Source organism: Symphalangus syndactylus, chromosome 12, assembly GCF_028878055.3.
Source record: "Symphalangus syndactylus isolate Jambi chromosome 12, NHGRI_mSymSyn1-v2.1_pri, whole genome shotgun sequence".
Classification (NCBI taxonomy): Eukaryota; Metazoa; Chordata; class Mammalia; order Primates; family Hylobatidae; genus Symphalangus; species Symphalangus syndactylus.
In genome coordinates, this window is record NC_072441.2 from 91,508,657 (window position 1) to 91,529,843 (window position 21,187).

At 37.4% G+C, this 21,187-nt stretch overlaps 1 protein-coding gene across 1 annotated transcript in view; it reads right to left on the reverse strand.

The window, feature by feature from the left end:
- The window catches only part of RGS5 (regulator of G protein signaling 5), a 183,164-nt gene that overhangs the window by 158,549 nt on the left and 3,428 nt on the right, over window positions 1-21,187 (reverse strand). Inside the window, exons 2-3 of the mRNA XM_063627194.1 lie at window positions 11,690-11,801; window positions 8,898-8,994 (exon numbers count right to left, since the gene is read on the reverse strand). The gene's annotated coding sequence lies outside the window, so the exon portion shown is untranslated. The remainder of the gene's footprint in view (window positions 1-8,897; window positions 8,995-11,689; window positions 11,802-21,187) is intronic.

Below are 21,187 nucleotides of genomic sequence, written 5' to 3' on the forward strand. Positions count from 1 at the left end.
CTAACTTGCATTTTTTGATCAGTAAAGAGTCTGGTGATAGCTGGACACACGAAGACTGTGAGTTATTTGTGTAGGAGAGCTATGTTTTCTGGACCATGAAGAAAGGTAGACTTATACCTTATCTGCTTTTTCTTTTTGGTTTCCCTTGGTCCCACCAGCCTGACTCCCTTTCCCTAATTAGGATTCCCCATTACCTTTGTTTAAGATACTTTTCGTAGCCATCTCCTCTTAGCTGGGTCTTTCCCTACATCCTTCTTTCTTGTTTCAAAAAACAATGGCATTTATCCTAAAGTTTAAACTTTCTTTGAGATTTGCTCCACAGTTGTACTCATTTCTCTGGATCTTCTCCCATGTAACATGTAACACTAAGTATACATTTTAATAAACTTCTGCTTGTTAATCTGTCTTTTGTTACAAGGAATTTCAGTTAAGAACTACAGAGTAGAGAGAAAATTAGTTTTCTTCTCTACAAGAACAAGAAGCAAAATGAAATATATTCCCAATAGTTTCACAAAACAATTAAATCATAAGTAAATTTATAATAAACAAATTATTTTTGAAGACATTCGTAACAATAAAGGTAATGTATTATCTTTTTAAATTTTTTGAGCTGGGAATTGTTGACTGCCAAGTCATTAGGGAATATCTCCAAGACTAGTTTTGTTTGAAAACTGTTGACTTGTTTCTCTGAAAGAAAAGTACAGCCACTATTGTTTACTATTGATAGGTTTGTAGGACTTTTCATTCTTTAATTTCCTTGTTTGATATAACAAATATTTATTTGAATACTAACAATACACAAGGCAAAATGTAAGGGATGGAGGGAAAACAGGACATAGAAATATGAAATATGTATTTTATATATATATGTGCATATCACTTCATTTGGAGTGATAGGACATATGCATGTATACAAATAAAGATAACTAATGATATAAAACAACAAGTAAAATTCCAAATTACTCATAATTGTCTAGGGGAGAGAAAATTTTCTATCCTCTGAAGGTTCAATAATTGAATCTATGAAATAAACTGACAGTAGACAGGTTAGTAGAAGGAAACCTATTTTAATTACACACAGGAGTCCCACAAAGTAGAGGACTTGAAGAGGGGCCAGATGATTTTTTTATAGCATCCTGAGCTAAAGAAAGGAGTAGGGGTTGGTGGTTTATGGGGGGTGGTGTCTATACAAGTTGCATGGGAGTAAGAGGAGGGAATGCATGGAGAACAAAGGTTGTCTTGTTATACAGATAACATCTCTCATGTAACAAAAGTTGTCTCCAAGGATCTCATCGGAAGAAGAGGTGATGGATAGTTTGTGACAAAGTCTCTCTGGAGTGTGGTGTCTCCTGTGAGTTAATCTTCCTTCAATGATGAGACTCCCAGGGAGGATACCTATGACAATTGTGTTACTTTTTGAAGGCTCTATCTTCAGCCACTTAAGGGAGTTCAGAGAGAGCCCTTTCTTGTATTTGCTGTTTCGCAAGTGCCCTTAGTTTGAAATAATTAGCATACCAAAATGGTACATTTTGAGGTTTACTGAGCCCCAACAACTGCTACTATGCAGGTTAAGTAGATAATTACCTTGAAGCTGCTGGAAATAAAAAAAAAAATCCATGCTTGCCTTTAGAGAACAATCAAATTTCTGTGATAGAAGCACATACGTGAGAGGATGGCCATTTGTGTTTCTCACAACCTTGCCTCTTAAATTCAAACACTGTTTCATGGGAATTGTTAAGCCAATAGTATGTTGGGGGCAGGCACTGCAGAGATGAGAAAAGGAGCTGAATAGTATAGACGTGTGAAACATGCAATTTAAGTACACAGTGCAGTTCTACAACTTTATAAGAACAAATTATACTATTATACAGGAGGAGTAAATTTGAGCAACAGTTCAGTGTTTAAAATGTTAGTCTTCTGTCCTTTATTGCTGTATTTTATATATTGAGAGGAAAAGGCTGTGGAGAAGCCAGTTGAGGAATGACAATCTAAGTGCCTATCTTGTACTTGCCTGCCTTTTCCAGATTTGGAGGGCTTCAGCCATACCATAAAAGAGCAACAACGAAAAACTGAGGGAGTCCATTGAAGACAAATGGAGGTAGTCTTTGGCAAGGACTTTTGGTTTTGCCTTCGTTCTGCCACCATAAGCTAAGTATATTGTGAAGGTCCCTTAATGTCTGAATCTGAGCTGCCTCATTTGTGAAATGAAGATAATAATGTCAACACAGGGTTATTATTGTAATAAACAATTGAGAAACAAGTGAAAGTGCTTTGAAAAGCGGGAAACACATTATACGTGAAGGTACTGTTGCTTTGTGTTGATGACAACTCGAAAACAAACACTGGGATATTTTCTCACGGAGGGAAACTATCTTTGGGTCATGGAGATAAAACATTCTGAGAAATAATAGTTTAAATTCTCTGTTTTCTAGTAGCCAGTACTACAGTTTCTGAGGAAAAAAATCATTTTGATCAAGTAGATATTATTCTTTCCTGACTGAAAGACAAGAATATACAGTTTTCTTTCACCAATGGTGCCCCCAGTGTTTTGTCACAATTTTTCTCTGCAATTATTCTGAGAATATTTTGGAAAGGTAACAGAAATTAACCTTTCTAAAATGACTCGTGTGTTTTCTTTTAAAAAGGAGTACACATTACTACAGGGTATTAGGTCCTACTTTCAACTTTATAGCTTTCAATGCTTGCTTCATCTATCATTTACATTTATCATTAACTTTCATGTTTCCTGAGGTAAACAGTGAAATTATCTCTTTTCTAGAGAGGCAGAAAGATGAGCAGAAAAGAGGGGCTCACTCTGATATATCATTCCTGAAGTGTGAATGATGTTAGTGAATCCCATGATGGTCTAAGGCTTGGAGAAAAGATGAGATAGAGGGCAGTGGTCTTGTAATTCTCTCCTCAGTCTCACTGGGACGGGAGAGTGTCCTCTTGTAGGTGGAGGTCACCAAAACAAATGAGACCTAACTTCTAAAGCAGCCTAATCTTCTCATTGTTCCCAGACATTGAGCCCAAGATGTTTCTGTTCTGAATATGATTGATCGTATTTCTATCCTCTATGATTTAGCTTCCATCACTTTCTCCATCTTACTTTAAATTCAAAATATCTTTCAGTGCTCAAGTACTAACCAGGTTATCAAGTCCTAAACCAAATCATTTGATAAAAATGTGTGATATGCCTGACCATTTTGTTCTTCTTTCATGTTGTAGCCTTAATTTTCTAGCAGCTCTTTTAAGACTGAAGGTACTCCAATAGTTAACAAGTGATAGCTGTAATTGGCCTCAAGAGGATTCATGAGTCTCATGGGAGATTCTGCTTGGTGAAGGGGAAGGTCACCTTCATCTAATCTGAAATAAATTTGAGAGTCTCATAAACATGAATCCAGAATATTAATAAAAACAAAGAAAGAAGCACTGCCAAAAATGTTACCCAAGCAAATCTCTCAAGGGCTAGTCTTCTGGGACTGATAAAATCACGTACATTTGCTTAAAGCCTGAAGGAATCCTAGTGTGTCACAGCTGTGCACTTACCAAGCATATTGACTCCGAATACAAAGTATGAGAATAAATCTAAGATACAGCTCATGTTGTGTTGTGTATAGGAATAAGTTTGAAAGCAGGCTACAGGCCTGGTATGGGAAGACAAGGGAATGAGTAGTTCTTCAGCTGCAAATCTATTTTAGATACTCAGCAATGAGGTTGAGGAGAAAATATATGAATAAAGGCGGGTACTGGTGATAATTCATTTTTGAAAGAAAAATGCCAAAATAGGGAGGCATTATCTATAAACACATAATTTCAGCAATGATGGTTATTTTAGCTTTTGACAGGGCACAGGACCCTTTGGATAACTGTTCCTCTAGGTGCTATCTCAGAGAACAAATTTATCATCAATCATCGTGGCCTGTTTTAATGGACAAAGACACAACTGAGATAGAGGAAAAAATCAGAATTCTAGAGGAAACACATCAGAAACAGGGGCAATTATACAGAATGAGTCTTTTTTTTTTTTTTTTTTTTGAGACAGGGTCTCACTCAGTCACTGAGGCTGGAGTGCAATGGCACCATCTTAGCTCACAGCAGCTCAGGCCTCTTGGGTTCAAGTGGTCATCCCACTTCAGCTTCCTGAGTATCTGGAACTACGGGTGCATGTCACCACACCCAGTTAAGTTTTGTATTTTTTTGTAGTGATAGGGTTTCACCATGTTGTCCAGGCTGGTCTCAAACTCCTGAGCTCAACTGATCCTCCCACCTTGGCCTCCAAAAGTGCTGGGATTAAAGGCATAAGACACCACGCCAGGCCCAGAATGAGTCTTTATAAAGAAAAAAAATGGGCCTATTACTGCTCAATTCTCCCCTTCACTCTGGCTTTCACAGGCCATGAGCCTCCGTGCTTTGCTATTCCTTTAAGTACACAGGATCCGTGAGACTCCCTGGTTCACCTGCTGATCTAAATTCTATACTATTTGGTCAGGCTGTAAATAATTAAATAGAAATTCTTGCTCTCACTTCATAATTATCGAAAGATACCCCAGCTTTTCCCAGGGTTCCTGGTTTAACCATGTGATATTTCAATTAGGAAGAAAATCTAGCTTTCTCTAGTATTGAAGAAATCAATTTAAAGTAAGTATTTGGACCAAATTTTCCAAATATTGGCCTTTTAATTTTTCCCGTTTTTTTTTTTTTTTTAGTTCAGATAGATATGCTGCTTTTTATTTTAAGAAAAAGATTTTTTCATAAAAAGAAAAATATTTTGAAAAACATTTTTTAAATCTCTTGGGAGCATCTTCACCTGCTACAATAAAATAAGATACTCTGAAGACTAGAGGAGAATAAGTAATAAGTAAATAATAACTCATGTGGCAATTAGTATTTAGTGAGCTCCCAATATGTGGCAGGTATACAGTGGTACTTATAACTTCCAAGCATAATGACAGCATTTGTAGTCTTTTGTATTTGCAAGGAAACTGAGTTTCAGATAGGAAATAACTTAAGATCATACAGAAGAAGAATGTGGATTTGAACCCAGAATCTTTTCATACCTAAGCTTGTGATTTTCCCACTTACCTATATTTCCTTTTCACCTAATATGTTTCTTAAGCTATGTATTAAAAACAACACTAATAGCTCAAGTTTTTCTCAGAAGTGATTTGTTTGGGATGATTCTTTACACTCTCCCTTGTCGCTACTGGTATGCAGTGTCACCCTGGATCAGAAACTTTCAAGCATCAAATCAAATTCTTTTGCTTATTCAGATTTCTAGCCTTCTTCCCTCCTACCTCTGGCTCCCTTGGTATGGCCCTGCCTTCCCTTTCTAATATTTTCTGCTTTAATTTCCCTTTACCCAATCAAGCCATAGTTAAACCAAATGACTAGCTGTCCTCTCTTCCTCTGTGCTTTCCCATCTCCATGCTTTTACTCAAGCCATTCACTCTACTGGAAATGACCTTACCCCTTCCTCACACCACATTCAGAAGCCTTGATCTTTCTCAGCCCAGCTCAAGTTCTTCTCTTGCTTTTGTGGCTGGAAGTAATTTCTCCCTCCTGCAAACCTTTGTAGCACTCTCTTGGTATATTTCTCATGAACTCATCACTTTTTACTTTGTAATATCATTATAATATTTGACTCTCATTTGTCCCTCTAGACTGAGTGAAGGATCTATGACTGATTCACTGTTTTGTCTTCCACAGAGCCTACCTTCTAGATTGAAGCTAACATAGACGTAAGAATGCTGGATTTTGAAAGAACACATAGTTAAATTTTAATTTCAAATGGAGAACAAATAATTTTTAAGTATATTTGGATATTTTTACATATTCAAATATTATATGAAACATACTTACATTAAAAAATCTTCATTCTTTATGTAAAATTCAAAGTTAACTATGTGTCCCATATTTTATCTAGCAATCCTCCCAACAAACCCTTATCAAGTAGTTTTTAAATAAGTGAATTGCATCTCAGTGGTTCAAATCTGCGACTATGGTATCATTAGCACTGGCTGAAGTAACTTCAAATAGCCGTAAATTAAGATAGCTTTGAAAAGAATCATAGTGGTAATTTGGTCCAATATTCTAGCTTTTGGATTATTTTTTTAAAAAGAGATCTCTCAGAGACTTGCTCCAAATCACACAGCTAACACTCAATTACACACCTCTTTAAAATTGGAACTTAAAAATACAAAGTAGAATCATCAAAACGTCAGAGAGCTACAAGATAACTTCTGTATACTTAAACTGTACTTCTGTATTTGCTCATTCACTCATTTGAGACTGGCATTAGCAGCTCTATCAGTCCTTGTTTTACTGGTATACAATCCGGGGTTCCCAAATCCCAAGCTGCGGACAGGTACCAGTCTGTGGCCTGTTAGGAACCAGGCCACACAGCACGAAGTGAGTGGTGGTAAGTGAGCATTACCACCTGCCTGAGCTCCACCTCCCATGAGATCGGCCGCATATTTGATTCTCAAACGAGTGTGAACCCTATTGCAAACTGCTCATGCGAGGGATCTAGGCTGCACACTACTTATGAGAATCTAATTAATGCCTGATGATCTAAGGTGGAACAGTTTCATCCCGAAACCAATCCCCCCACATATCCAACACCCTTGACACGCAACTCCTGCTCTCCCAACCTATCCCATGGAAAAATTGTCTTCCAAAAATGAGTCTCTGGTGCCAAAAAGGTTGGAGACCTGATGGTCTACATGTCTCTCTATACATTTGTACACATTGTTTCAAACTGTAAAGTCTTAAGAGTCAGTGACTGTCCTGTCTGGTCACTGATTAATCTTGCCTGGTTAATGAAATGTGATTATAAAAGGACCCCCAAGATATATTCATAGAACCAGGGAAGACATAAGTAAAATGATCTAGGTCAGAATTTTTATTTCCTGCATTTCTGGCAGCAATTTTCTTCCCTAAATCGCTGGTACTTCTGAGGATACTCAGGGGCTCCTGCCTGTCAGGCTTCTTTCCTTGCAAGGCCTTCTCTCTCTGGCACTTCTTCCTTTCATCAGAACTTTCCTGTCCTGCTCTTATCTGCTAACCAGGTAGAAAAACAGCTTGAGAAACTAATCTGAGCAAAGGTGTTAAAGGCTGACATGGATTTAATAGGTTTAACATGCATCTCCTACAAGAAGCAGTCAAATGTCATACTTTCTGTGAAGACTACTCATTTCCAAGGAGGCTAACTGCTTCCTCCTGGGAGCTACCACCACAATTCTGTCTACCTTCTAGTATAGTACTTCTCTGGCTGAAGTTTAATTCGCTGTATATTAATATGCACACACAATGTCTTCTTCATATTTATACTGCCAGCACCTACTATAGCATCTACTTCATAATAGGCAATCAATATATATTTGTTAAATAAGTATTTTGTTAACTTGATTTAAACAGGTGATCCCTAGATGTTTAATAGTCAAAACAATGATTCTTCAATGACTACCAGGGCCACACATTGGGAATAATCAGTAAAGAAGCTTTTAAGGTCTTGGTCTAACAAGTAGTCTTCAATTATGTGTAGCATTTCAGTAATAGCATTATTATTGGTTCAAGAGTGTTTATAAGACAGAGCGTTATAAAACTTGAACTACTTGGTTTCTTCTAATTATTGTCTCCAACCATGCTATCTTAAACTTTTCTCTCTCTTTTCTTTAATGCCATCCTGGCCAGACCATATAACTTTCTGGTTACTTATAATAATTAAAATATAGATTTGTCTAGTTTAAAACAGAAGGGGAGAAGGTAAAGTATGGCATGCTCTTTCACTCCTTCCTTCCCTCTTTCTAGGTCTGTTTCTCTGAAGTTAGGGGCAGGAAGCAGGAACAGAAAAATCATAGGTCATCTTACAAAACCATCCATATACTGGACTGAGATGCAAGGCTTTTCTCAAATGATCCTGGTTTGGAATTTTGGAATGGCTGTGTGCTGTCCTGGTGGCTTCTGTTGGTTTGGTGGTCTCTGTAAGGACAGAGTACTCACTTTCAGAAGTGTCTAGTTGTCCTAAAGCTACTAGCTCTCCATCCTTGCTGCAATCTTTTTTTCTGTGTGGGGGTTCCCTCTCTTTGCCCTGTGGCTGTATGAGCTGCTCTAGAGATTCCACACCCCACCCCAACCACTGTATCTTTTCACACAGAGCTTCAGAAACTATTGGTTCTCTTTCAGGTAGTCATTACTTTGGTGGCTTGCAGCCCTACACGCTACACTAGTAAGCTTTCTGCCTGCAGAACATCTAAATGATTAATAAGTACTTTCCCCCATGTTTGCAAACACACTCTTCCCCCAAATTCCTTGACAAGCTCTCCTAAGGATTCTCTCTTCATGCTCCACTGTACTCCAATGGGAGCTCTACAGTGGGCCTGCAGGTTCTACAGATCAGAAAGGAACAAGACAGACTCTCCCTTTTGTTGGCATCTCTATCTACTATGATTCTCTTGTAGCACATTCCCCTCACTTGACTATCCTCTTAGCCAACTGTTCTTAAGTAGGGTCACTAGTCCTCAGCTGGTCAGCTTGGAGTACTGCTACAAAACTGTGCTCCAGGGTGCACCTTCTGCTGCTGGTATATAGCTACCTTCAGATCTGCTATGGAGTCTGTAACACAGATTATTAAAAGTTGGCTATACATCTGTTTCTTTTTTTTTAATCTTTTTTATGACTATACATCTTAAAACAGTTTCACCATTAGAAAACTATCATGTTATCTGAAAACTTGGGGCTTGGGCACATTTTAATCATTTCTAAACTGCTATTCCATTATTCTTATTTCAATTTTATCTTGTATATTCACTACATGCACAGTTTAGAATTCACAAACACTGTCAGTCCTGGGTAAATGAGGATAATCCTCTATGTGCTGTTGACTGAAACCTTACCTTCGTCTGTGAGAGACCCGAAGTGTCACCAATTCAATTAACTTTCTACTTTTTCCCTCTGAAGATATCCAGACAGTGCTTTTTAAGTGCTCTTTTTCTAAGAAAAATAAAATGAATCACATTTACTCAGCATGTTGCACTCAAAGAGCATTGGTAATATAAAAATAAGTAATTAGTACTCAGTTTTCAAAGGACGTAAAAATCCAGGAATTGCATTTTGTTCTGAGGCAAGCTGGTATATTTGTCCTGGTTTGAGCCATCGGGCTATTTATATAGATCCTTCCCAGGAAGGCCTCTGGCTCATGATGCTGTGAGCCCTGTTTTATGGGTTGAATTGTGTCCTCCAAAAGAGATATGTTGAAATCCTAATCCCAAATACTTCAGAATGTGACCTTATCTGTAAATAGGGTCTTTGTAGAGGAAATCAAGTTAAACTGAGGTCATTAGGTTGAGCTTACTCTAATATAATGTGATCAATGTCCTTATTTAAAAAAGGAAATTTGGACATACAAATACACACAAGAATGCCATGTGAAGATAAAGGATATTGGGGTGATACATCTACAAGCCAAGGAATGCCAAAGATTGCCAGCAAACCACCAGAAGCCAGGGAGAGGCATGGAACAGATTCATCCTCACAGCCCTCAGAAGGCATCAACCTTGCTGATATCTTGATCTAGTACTTTCTAGGCTCCAGGACTGTGAGACAATGAATTTCTGTCATTTAAGCTACCTAGTTGGTGGTACTTGTTATGGCAGCCCTAGCAAACTGATGCATTATACCTTACTTCTAATCTCCTAATTTCTGAATTATATATATTCTGAATATATAAAAAGGGCTCACCTCCCACTTGGGAACAACTCCTATAAGAGGTGAGGGCTGAAACAGAGGGAAGAGCTACTGAGATTCTGATATGGGATGAGGTTCCTCAAAGCATGGTTTTCCTGCCCTTAGATGTCTGGCTGCTATCTCTCTCTACCATATCCCTTTTCTAAGTCAAAGAGATGACAATGTCAAGTAAAAATTGATTCTAGTAGATCCTCTACTTATTTTCTTCTCTGAAATGAAATAATTTTCTTCCACATAAATCTAGGGGTCTACATTGGCAAGTGGTAAAATAGTTGGAGAACTTAACAATGTCTTCTCAATTTTATGTGTGACATGAAAATGAGAACTTTTTTTTTAACAGAAAGGAAATATCAAATCATGTAGAAAAAGTCCCTCATTTTACTAAGTAGGAAATCAATACCCAAACGATTTCTAGTCCATTAATCCTTCCACTGGGTCCCATGCCGGTTAAGGATGGGAGACGCAGAAGCCTGGGGACTGTATTTCTGCAACTTAATGGCAAGTGAGATAACTTTGGCTTTAAGAGTAATCATAATAAAAAAAAAGGAGCTTTAGTAACACATGATTGGTTCAGTGATGAGATCTGCAGCCAAAAGCAATGTCTAGTACGTGAATCAGAAATTCTTGATACTACTCATCACTGAAGTACAACGGAATTTCAAAGGAAAGAAAAGAAGTAAATTAATATTTATTGACCACCTTCATTGTAACACTACTTGAGATCCATTATCTGATTTAAACTTCACCACAGCAGCCTTATTAGTAACCAAATTTTATAGAAGAATAAACTGAGACTTAAAGATGTTTAGAAACCTTATCCAGAAAACAATGAGCAGCAACTGGCAGAAATGAGATAGAAACTTAATCTGTATCAGCCTGCTAGGATAGCAGTTGTTCTTAACTCCATGAACCATCTGCAGCCTAATCACTTGCAGAACTACTTTAAAGTGTGAGTTTAAAGTTCCTAAACCCAGAGATTCTGATTCAGTTGGTCTGTGGGTGGGGTCCAAAAATTTGAGTTTCAAACAAGTTCAGCATCACATTTAATTTTTACACAAGTCAGCAGTGTGCTACATTTAAAAAAGTTATTCTGTGAAAATGATTCTCAAGTGATTCTTAATCTTTTACATATTAGTTCAGATTAGTCACTGTACCATAGAAACCGTGCCATTCTAAAATAGAATGAAAATTACTCCTCCCCATTTCAGTGTTTACCAGCATATTGTGTGACACAATAAGTATTTAATAAGTTCCAACTATGAGATTATTTGAATAAGTATAAGGAAAAATTAGACATTGACACAGGATGGACAATGTTGTACTTTGACAAATAAAAACATTTAAAAATTATCATCCATTATAATCATCTAGAAAAAGAGATAACTTGACACAAAAAATATAGGAAAGGCATAATATTAAGCTGTTTTATAAACCAAATAAATTTAGTTTTATAAAAAACTTACTTCACTGTCCTTATTTTTCTCATTTAAATTAACAAAACTTCATCAGGAACCAAAGCAGGTCAATGGATTGAGCCATGCCAATAGTTCACTGTCATGAGAATAAAAAGTCCAAAGAAGACTCAGTCTTTGACTTTAAAGGTATTGCAATTTAATTAAGATAATCAAATTTACCTGCATGAAATGACTCAAAACCAATATAAAATAGTATATAATTATGTAGAGGCATACCTCAGAGATATTGCAGGTTCAGTTCCACACCACTGCAATAAAGTGTGTATCACAATAAAGGGAATGACACAAATTTTTTGGTTTCTCAGTGCATATAAAGAGTTATGTTTACACTATAGTCTGTTAAATGTGCAATAATATTATGTCTAAAAATATACGAATCCTAAGTTAAAAATACTTTATTGCTAAAAAATGCTAATGCTCATGAGTCTTTAGTGAGTCATCATCTTTTTGCTTATAGAGGGTCTTACCTCGGTATTGATGACTACTGACTGATCAGGGTGGTGACTGATAGGCCGGGTGCAGCGGCTCATGCCTGTAATCTCAGCACTTTGGGAGGCTGAGGCAGGAGGATCACTTGAGCTGGGGAGATAGAGGTTACAGTGAGCTATGGTAGTGCCACTGCACTCCCACTTGGGTGACAGAAAAAAAAGGGCGGGTGGTGGTTGCTGAAGGTTTAGGTGGCTGCAGCAATTTCTTAAAATAAGACAACAAATGAAGTTGGCCACATCAGTTGGCTTTTCCTTCATGAAAGATTTCTCTGTAGAAAAATGTGATGGTGTTTGATAGCATTGTACCCATAGAACTTCTAACAAAATTGTAGTCAGTACTCTCAAACCTTGCCATTGCTTTATCAACAAAGTTTTGTAATATTCTAAATCCTTTGCTGTCATTTCAACAATGTTTAGAGAATCTTTACCAGCATAGATTCCATCTAAGGAAACATTTTTTTTTTCTTATCCACAAGAAACAACTCCTCATCCATTCAAGTTTTATTATAATATTGCAGCAATTTAGTCACATCTTCAGGTGCCACTTCTAATTCTAGTTCTCTTGCTATTTCCATCACATCTTCAGGTACTTCCTCCACTAAAGTCATGAAGTCATTCATAAGGCCTGGAATTAACTTCTTCCAAATTCCTATTACAATAAATTGACATTTTGACCTCCTCCCATGAATCACAAATGATCTTAATGGCATCTAGAATGGTGAATCCTTTCCAGAAGGTTTTCAGTTTACTTTGCCATATCTATAAGAGGAATCACTGAAGCAGGTCCAGCCTTATGAAATATATTTCTCAAATAATAAGATTTGAAGTTTGAAATTATTCCTTGATCCATGGGCTGCAGAATAGATGTTGTATTAGCAGGCAAGAAGCAATATTAATCTCCTTGTAAATCTCAATCAGGGCTCTTGGGTGACTAGGAACATTATTAATGAGCAGTAATATGAAATAAATCTTTTTTTTCCGGTCTCAACAGAGTCTCAATGGGGAGCTTAAAATATTCAGTAAACCATGCTTTAAATAGATGTGCTGTCATCCAGGATTTGTTTTTCTATTGACAGAGTAGAGGCAGAATAGATTCAGCATAATTCTTAAGGGCTGTAGAATTTTCAGAATGGTCAGTGAGCACTGGCCTCAACTTAAAGTCACCAGTTGCATTATCCCCTAACACGAGTCACTCTGTCCTTTGAAGCTTTGCAGCCAGGCATTGACTTCTCTTCTCTAGCTATGAAAGTCCTTAGATGGGCCAGGCGCAGTGGCTCACGCCTGTAATCCCAGCACTTTGGGAGGCCGAGGCGGGCGGATCACCAGGTCAGGAGATTGAGACCACGGTGAAACCCCGTCTCTACTAAAAAATACAAAAAATTAGCCAGGCACAGTGGTGGGTGCCTGTAGTCCCAGCTATTCGGGAGGCTGAGGCAGGAGAATGGCATGAACCAGGAGGTGGAGCTTGCAGTGAGCAGAGATCACACCACTACACTCCAACCTGGGCGACAGAGCGAGACTCCGTCTCAAAAAAAAAAAAAAAAAAAAAGTCCTTAGATGACATCCTCTTTCAAAAGAAGGTGTTTTGTCTACATTGAAAATCTGTTGTTTAGGGAAGTCACTTTCATCATCTTAGCAAGATTTTCTGCATAATCTGTTGCAGCTTCTACCTTAGCACTTGCTGCTTCACTTTATACTTTGTATTAGTCCATTTTCATACTCCTATAAAGAACTGCCTGAGACTGGGTAATTTATAAAGAAAGAGGTTTGACTTACAGTTCAGCTTGGCTGAGGAGGCCTCAGGAAACTTATAATCATGGCGGAAGGCAGAGGGGGAAGCAAGGCACCTTCTTCACAAGGCAGCAGGAAAGAGAAATGCCGAGTAGAGGGGGAAGAACCCCTTATAAAACCGTCAGATCTCATGACAACTCACTATCACAAGAACAGAATGGGGGAAATCACCCCATAATCCAATTACCTCCACCTGATCTCTCCCTTGACACGTGGGGATTATGAGGATTATAATTCAAGATGAGATTTGTGTGGAGACACAAAGCCTAACCATAACACTTTTATGTTATAAAGATGGCTTCTTTCCTTAAGCCTCATAAACCAACCTCTGCTAGCTTCAAACTTTTCTTCTTCCTGTCTCTCAGCCTTCATATAATTAAAGAGAGCTAGTGTCTTGCTCTGGATTAGGCTTTGGTTTAAGAAAATGTTGTGGCTGATTTGATCTATCCAGACCACTCAAACTTTCTCCACATCAGCAATATGGCTGTTCTGCTTTCTTGTCATTTGTGTGTCCACTGGACAAGCACTTTTAATTTCCTTCAAGAACCTTTCCTTTGCATTCACACATTGGCTGTCTGGCACAAGAGGCCTAGTTTTGGCCTATCTTAGCTTTTGATACGCTTTTCTCACTAAGTTTAATCATTTCTACTTTTTATTTTAAGTGAGACATTTGACTCTTTCTTTCACTTGAAGGCTTGGAGGACATTATATGGTTATTAACTGGCCTAATTCAAATATTGCTGTGTCTCAGGAAATAGAGGCCCAAAGAGAGGGAGAGAATGGGAAAATGGCTGGTCAATGAAGCAGTTAGAACACACTCAATATTTACTTATTAAGTTTGTTCTCTTATATGGGTGTGGTTCTTGGTGCCCCAAAACAATTATAATAGTAACATCAAAGATTACTGATTGCAGATCACCATAATAGATACATAATTAAAAAGTTTAAAATATTGAGAGAATTACCAAAATGTGACAAAGACACAAATTGAGCACATGCCACTGTTAACAACGGCACTGACAGACTTGCTCAATGCAGGGTTGCCACATACCTTTAATTTGTCAAAAATGCAGTATCTGCAAAGCATAATAAAGTGAAGTGCAATAAAACAAGATATGCTTATATATAATTGATATGGTTTGGCTTTGTGTCCCCACCCAAATCTCATCTTGAACTGTAATCCCCTGTAATACCCAGGTGTTGAGGGAGGGACCTGGTGGGAGGTGACTGGATCATGGGGGTGGTTTCCCCCATGCTGTTCTCATGATAGTGAGTTCTCACGACATCTGATGGTTTTATAAGGGGCTCTTCCCCCTTGGCTTCCTTCACTTGCCCTCTCACCTGCTGCCATGTTAAGACATGCCTGCTTCCTCTTCCACCATGATTGTAAGTTTCCAGAAGCCTCCCCAGCCATGCTGAACTGTGAGTCAACTAAACCGCTTTTCTTTATAAATTACTCAGTCTTGGGCAGTTCTTTATAGCAGTGTGAGAACGGACTAATACAATAATTATGTGGGACAGATAGTAGTTATATGTAATGGGAGACTAAATAAAAGAAAGATCTGTATGAAGTGAAGTGGAAACTAAAGGATTGGTGAAAGAAATGGTAGCCGAACTAAATTTGGCTAGGTTGAAAAGAGGGCAAAGGGAATCCTAAATGGAAAAGGAGCAAGGCGCACAGGGTAGAAGTAAGCTACTGAAAACGACAGTGATATGAACCAGGATTGTTTAAGGAAACTAGCCTGATTAAAGCAGAGAATACATTTTAAACAGTACTGGATGATTACGTTAGATAAAAAAGGTAGATTGTGATGATGTGAAAAATAGATTACTAGACAGGAATCTGGACCCCAGCAGATGTAAGAGCATTATAGTTTCTTACACAGGGAAGAATCCAAAGTGAAAACATTATTTTGTACTGGTAAGTAATCTGTCCTAACTTTTGGTTGTGAAAACACAGGGTCTGACAAGTGCAAGTTTTCAATGAATACTGGTTGATGGCATGATGGCTATTGTATTTGTAATACACACAAAATCTCTGCAATACCTGCCAAGTCTGATTTATCTTGAGATTAGAATCTTAGTTTAAACTTCTACTTTCTACTTAGCTAACCACCTGCATGGTTTACCATTCTACTTTCTGTCTTTCAACCTAAAATAAAAATATAACAGGGTGAAATAAAATGTACTAATTTCCCATATAATGTTACACCTGAGCTGTGGTAAGGGGATAAACAGTGACTTCAGATAAATAGTTCAATATCAATTGGGGTAGAAATGTTTCTTAACACAATATAGTCTGGTTTATTCTAAAGAAATAATGTCAAAATTATGTTATTATAAATTCCTCATGTAGAAAAAGTTATTTTCTTTAAAAAATTAATCCTCAGGGTAGAATAAATGGTTAAATGTGTTTTGTTTTAGTTAATACTAACTCTAGGAGAAAATCTTCAGAAAAGCCCCAGCCAACGAACAGAACCAGAGGCAACTAGCAATCAACAAATCACTAAGCTGTGAAATATTTAACACAATGGAAGAAAACTGAGAGAGAACTTTATTCTCTCTTTGGAGTGATAGGAGATTCTAGGAAAGAAAGGGATGGGAGAGACCCTAGAGGCTTCCAGATGAATGAAAAAGAGTCAGGAATGAGACAATACATATGTAGGACATCTTTGAAGGCCTAGAAGGTCTGTGTGAAACTGCCAGTCCACCCAAAGGCTTATGGAGGGAGAGAGACACATAATCCCTTTAACAAAAATCCTTCCCCACGGAACTGAGGAACCCTTCATAGGTCTATGTATTTTGTGTTATACTGTAGGGAAGTGGTAGAATAGTAGGTATCTAAGGATACAATCCTTTCTAGAAGGATTCAGGGATAAAATCTGTAGAACATAAAAAGGGTCTGCTGCACAGGTTACAAAAATTAACACTGCCTCCACCAGTGTAAGGGTTTGAGATGAGGAAGCACAGTAGAAGAGCTAGGGACAGAGCTTCTAACATTAATTACTTGGGTTCAACTTTTGTCTTCCTGGTTTCCTAGATATATGACCTTGAGCTAGTTGTTCCAGTTTTCTTAAAGTAAATAAGATATGTGTGTGTGGATGTGTGTGTGTGTATTTATAAATGGAATAGGAAGAGAAACTACTTCATGCAGTTGTTGTGACAATTAAATGAGGTAATACATGGAGAAGACCTGGCATCTGGTACATCTTCTGCAAATATGCAGTATCATTATTATAAAATATTGTATAAAGGTGTATAAATGGAAATTATCTTAATGGATTGTCCTAGGAACAACATTCAGGTATTAATTTTGAATATATATGGTCAACCTGTGTTTACCAGGTTGAATTTGCTTAATAAAGAGTAAAGAAAAACTGGCAGTCAATTTTTCCAAAGACTAAAGATGAAATGAGATAATATTACTTGGTACTTATATAGAAATGCATAGACTTAGACCCTTTTTTGAGAAAACAGGATTAGAAAAAGATATAGAGAACTTAGAAGTGATTTTCTCCTAAGGGTCCATATTAGAAAGTTTACTCTAGACAATATAAATCACTATCATAAAGAATTCATGAGAATGATAACATGGCACCAGAACTGTGACAAAACACCAATGAAACAAAACAACAACAAAAAACCTACTTATCCCCAAATTTTTCTAATTTATGATACTTATTATGGGTTTCATTTTTTAAAAATTCTGCTATGGCATGAATGTGTGTGTCTCCCCAAAATTCATATTTTGAGATTCCAACTCCCAAGGTGATATTAGGAGGTGGGGCCTCTGAGAAATGATTAATTCATGACAGGGGAGCCTTCATGAATGGGACTAGTGCCCTTAAAAAAGAGGTCCAACAAAGCTCATTCATGCCTTCCATTATGCGAGGGCACAGCTAGAAGATGTCATGTATGAACCAGAAAGCAAGCCCTCACCAGACATCAAAGCTGCCAGAGCCTTGATCTTTCCAGCCTCCAGAACTGTAAGAAATACATTTCTGTTGCTTATAAGGTACCCAGTTTGTGCTAGCTTGTTACAGCAGCCTGAACGAACTAAGACACCCTTCTAAAATGTGTTATAACTAATTTAAAAATTAGAGTACAATCACTGCTTGGGTGACAGGTGCACTAAAATCTCAGAAATCACTAATAAAGTATTCAATCATGTAACCAAAAACGACCTGTGCCCCAAAAACTCAAATATAATTAGAATACATTAAGATCAGTATTTTTCCTGAGAATCTCATTAACTCATTTGAAGTAACTGAAAAATAGCACTGGATATTGTAATACTAATATTGAAAATATATAGAATATAAAAATTGAAGTTAGGCTGGGTATGTTGGCTCATTCCTGTAATTCCAGCACTTTGGGAGGCCAAGACAGGAGGACTGCCAGAGGCCAGGAGTTGGAGATCAGCCTGGCCAACATAGTGAGACCCCATCTCTACAAAAGAAAATTGAATTTTAAAAAGTCACATTGAACAAAAAATTTTAAGAATATCTAATTTGTTTCAGCTGACAATTCCTAAGTTTCTCTATACTAACTATATTAAAATAATAGAGCTTGCTGTGAAAGTTTGGGAAATGATACTAGAGAGGTTAGAGTTTAATGTAGCAACTTTTTGCTTCCTTGGATCTTGTTTAGAGCTCATCACAAATTAGCAAAGAATAGGTACTTTAAGGCCGGGTGCGGTGGCTCATGCTTGTAATCCTAGCACTTTGGGAGGCCAAGGCGGGCGGATCACAAGGTCAGGCGATCGAGACCACGGTGAAACCCCGTCTCTACTAAAAATACAAAAAATTAGCCGGGCGTGGTGGCGGGCGCCTGTAGTCCCAGCTACTCGGAGAGGCTGAGGCAGGAGAATGGCGTGAACCTGGGAGGCAGAGCTTGCAGTGAGCCGAGACTGCGCCACTGCACTCCAGCCTGGGCGACAGAGCAAGACTCCGTCTCAAAAAAAAAAAAAAAAAAAAAAAAAAAAATAGGTACTTTATAGTTCCAAACTAAGAATTCCATGTGAGTCCTTAACAAAGATACTGTATTGCAAATGTACAGCTCAGTTCTCAAATCCACTAATAACGATGAACACAGCTGAGAAGTCAAGTGGATTAACAGGCTTGTAATGATGAAAGGGTAATAAAAAGCAGATAGCTATTTTGAATTCAATGCTATTTTTCTTCTTAACCCTGGGCTTGAAACATGTATTCTAATGCCAATAAATTTAGAATCTAATTTTTTTCATCCAGAACATTGTGTTCAATGTTTATCACTCTAATTTACTTTTATGAATGAAAATGAAATAAAACTTTCAAAATATGTAAGGTTAACACTAATGCAACAGCGCCACCCAGTGAATATACTGTATATTCAAAAGTGTTACTAGAATTTACCATTTTCTTTAAATACTAGTGTACTTTCAAAATAGCTATGGCCTCAACCATTTATATAAAATTATACACTACAATACTAACTCAAAAGTATATAAAAGCATTATGCATTTTTACTTACCCATTTATAACTACAGTTAAGATGTGCTTTCTGATATTTGTGATTAAAGGGTTTTGCATATTAAATGCTACCTATGTCAGCAAGCTAGAAATGTTGGCTGATAGGAGAGACATATCATTATTTCCTCTCATATGAAACATTAGGCAGGTATAAAACAATGACACTTGTTTGCTTTTGTAGATTTTGTATATATCTCATAATACAGTACATAGTTTCAAAGATTTTCTGTCTCATGCCCTTAATATAAAATGTGTTCATAATTTCACTTCATCTTGGTATTACTATCCATAATTCATATAAGTGAATTGAAACGATGGCATCAATAATACAACCATAGAATTTGTAAACTAATCAATAATGTAATGTGGTGCTTAAGCACAGGAGTTTGAGGCTGCAGTAAGCTATGATGACACCAGCCTGGGCAACAGAGTGAGACCCTGTCTCAAACAAAAAAGCTAATATGATATAGTATCAGATAGCATTTTAATATTCCACTCTATAGTGACTAGAACATAGCTGGAGTATTGCTTTCGGTATTAAGTCCACAAAAATCTAATAGAACACTTTTTATGTCATCTTTTTATTTCTCAGGAAATAGAAATACATTGGAGGAAAAGGCAAAAAGAACTAAAATATATTCAACAAAAAGAAAATTTCTTTTTCATTCTGACCTGCTAGTTTCCCTCCTCAGAGGCTACTACTATTACTTTGTTAGATGCATCATGTCTCGAAAGGAGTTCAGTTCAACAACAAACACTAATTGGGTGTGCAGTTTGTACTAGGCATGGTGTTAGCTGTTAGAACATCAAAGGTCATTAAGAACCAGCCCTGTGTAATAGTGGAGACAGGCACAAAACAGATCATTTCAATATAACATAAACTTTTATTTTTTTTAAGTATGCAAAGAATCCATCTCAGACCTCTCTTTTTGAGTTTCAGAATCATTCATCCAATTGCTGTGTATCTGGACATTGTCATGTGTATGTTTCACAGGCATGTTGAGCTAGACATGTTTAAAACTGAATCACCAGTTAAACTGAGTCTGTGTTACCTAAATCAGAGACTGGCATCCCATTTATCTGGGTACTCAAGCCAGAAAATTTCATTCGTACTTATCAAGCATCTCAGCGTATAAAGATTTGTGCTAAGCTGTGGATACATGACAGCAAATAGGGTAGTCCCTGTCTTCACTAAAGCTTGTTTAAGAAACTATCCTTGATTTCTCCCACTCCTGCCCTCACAATTAGGTCACCAAGTTTTGCCACTTCTACTTCCTAAAATTCTTCTGAGATGTATTTCTATCCACACTGGCAATGCCCCAGTATAAACTGCCATCTTTCTTTCCCTGGATTACTATAATTATCTCCTAACTGGTTTCCTTCTTGCTGGTATTGCTGCCCTTTGAGTTCTTTTTCTCAGAGTAGCGATTCATCATCTAAATACTAATCATGTTGAAACGATTCAAAGTTACTATTAGCCTTAAGAAGGAGTCCAAACTTTGTGACATCATTACTAATGTTCTTCATGATCTGGTCCCTGTTTACCTCTCCACCCCTATCTAGAATCTCTCAGTTCCTAGACTGTGTTCTTCTTCATAAACATCGTTAGCCTCTATCTAGAATACTTGTCTTTTACCCTTTCAATTCCTAGCTATTCTCAAGCATAGAGCCAATAAGACTGAACTGCCTTTTTTTTTTTCTTTTTTCCTTATGAGAATGTAAACTCTGTCAGGAAATTATTAGATTGGTTATTGCCATATTTGCTTGTTCATTATTAGATTTCTAGTATCTAGCTCAGTGTCTGGCACAAAACAAGGGTTCAATGAATATTTTCTGAATGAATCCACAAATGTCAAGAAAGCAGAGAGAAAAGTCAACTAACTCAGACTATGGAATAAGGAAAGGCTTCTTGGAAGAGCCCTAAAAAATTAGTAAGGATAAGGAAGAGTCAGCCAAAGAAAATAAAGACAGTCCAGACAAAGTCAACAAGAATGCAAAAGGTCTCAGGTGTAAAGCAGCCTCATGAATGCGAAGTGGGTAGGATGGGAGATGGTACTGGAAAGGGAAACAAGACTAGGAAGGAAAACAGTGGCAAGATAATGAAGACCCTAGCACACCAGACCATGGAGTTGGACTATCTTGAAGGTGACTGCAGAGGAAGATTAGAAATTTAAGG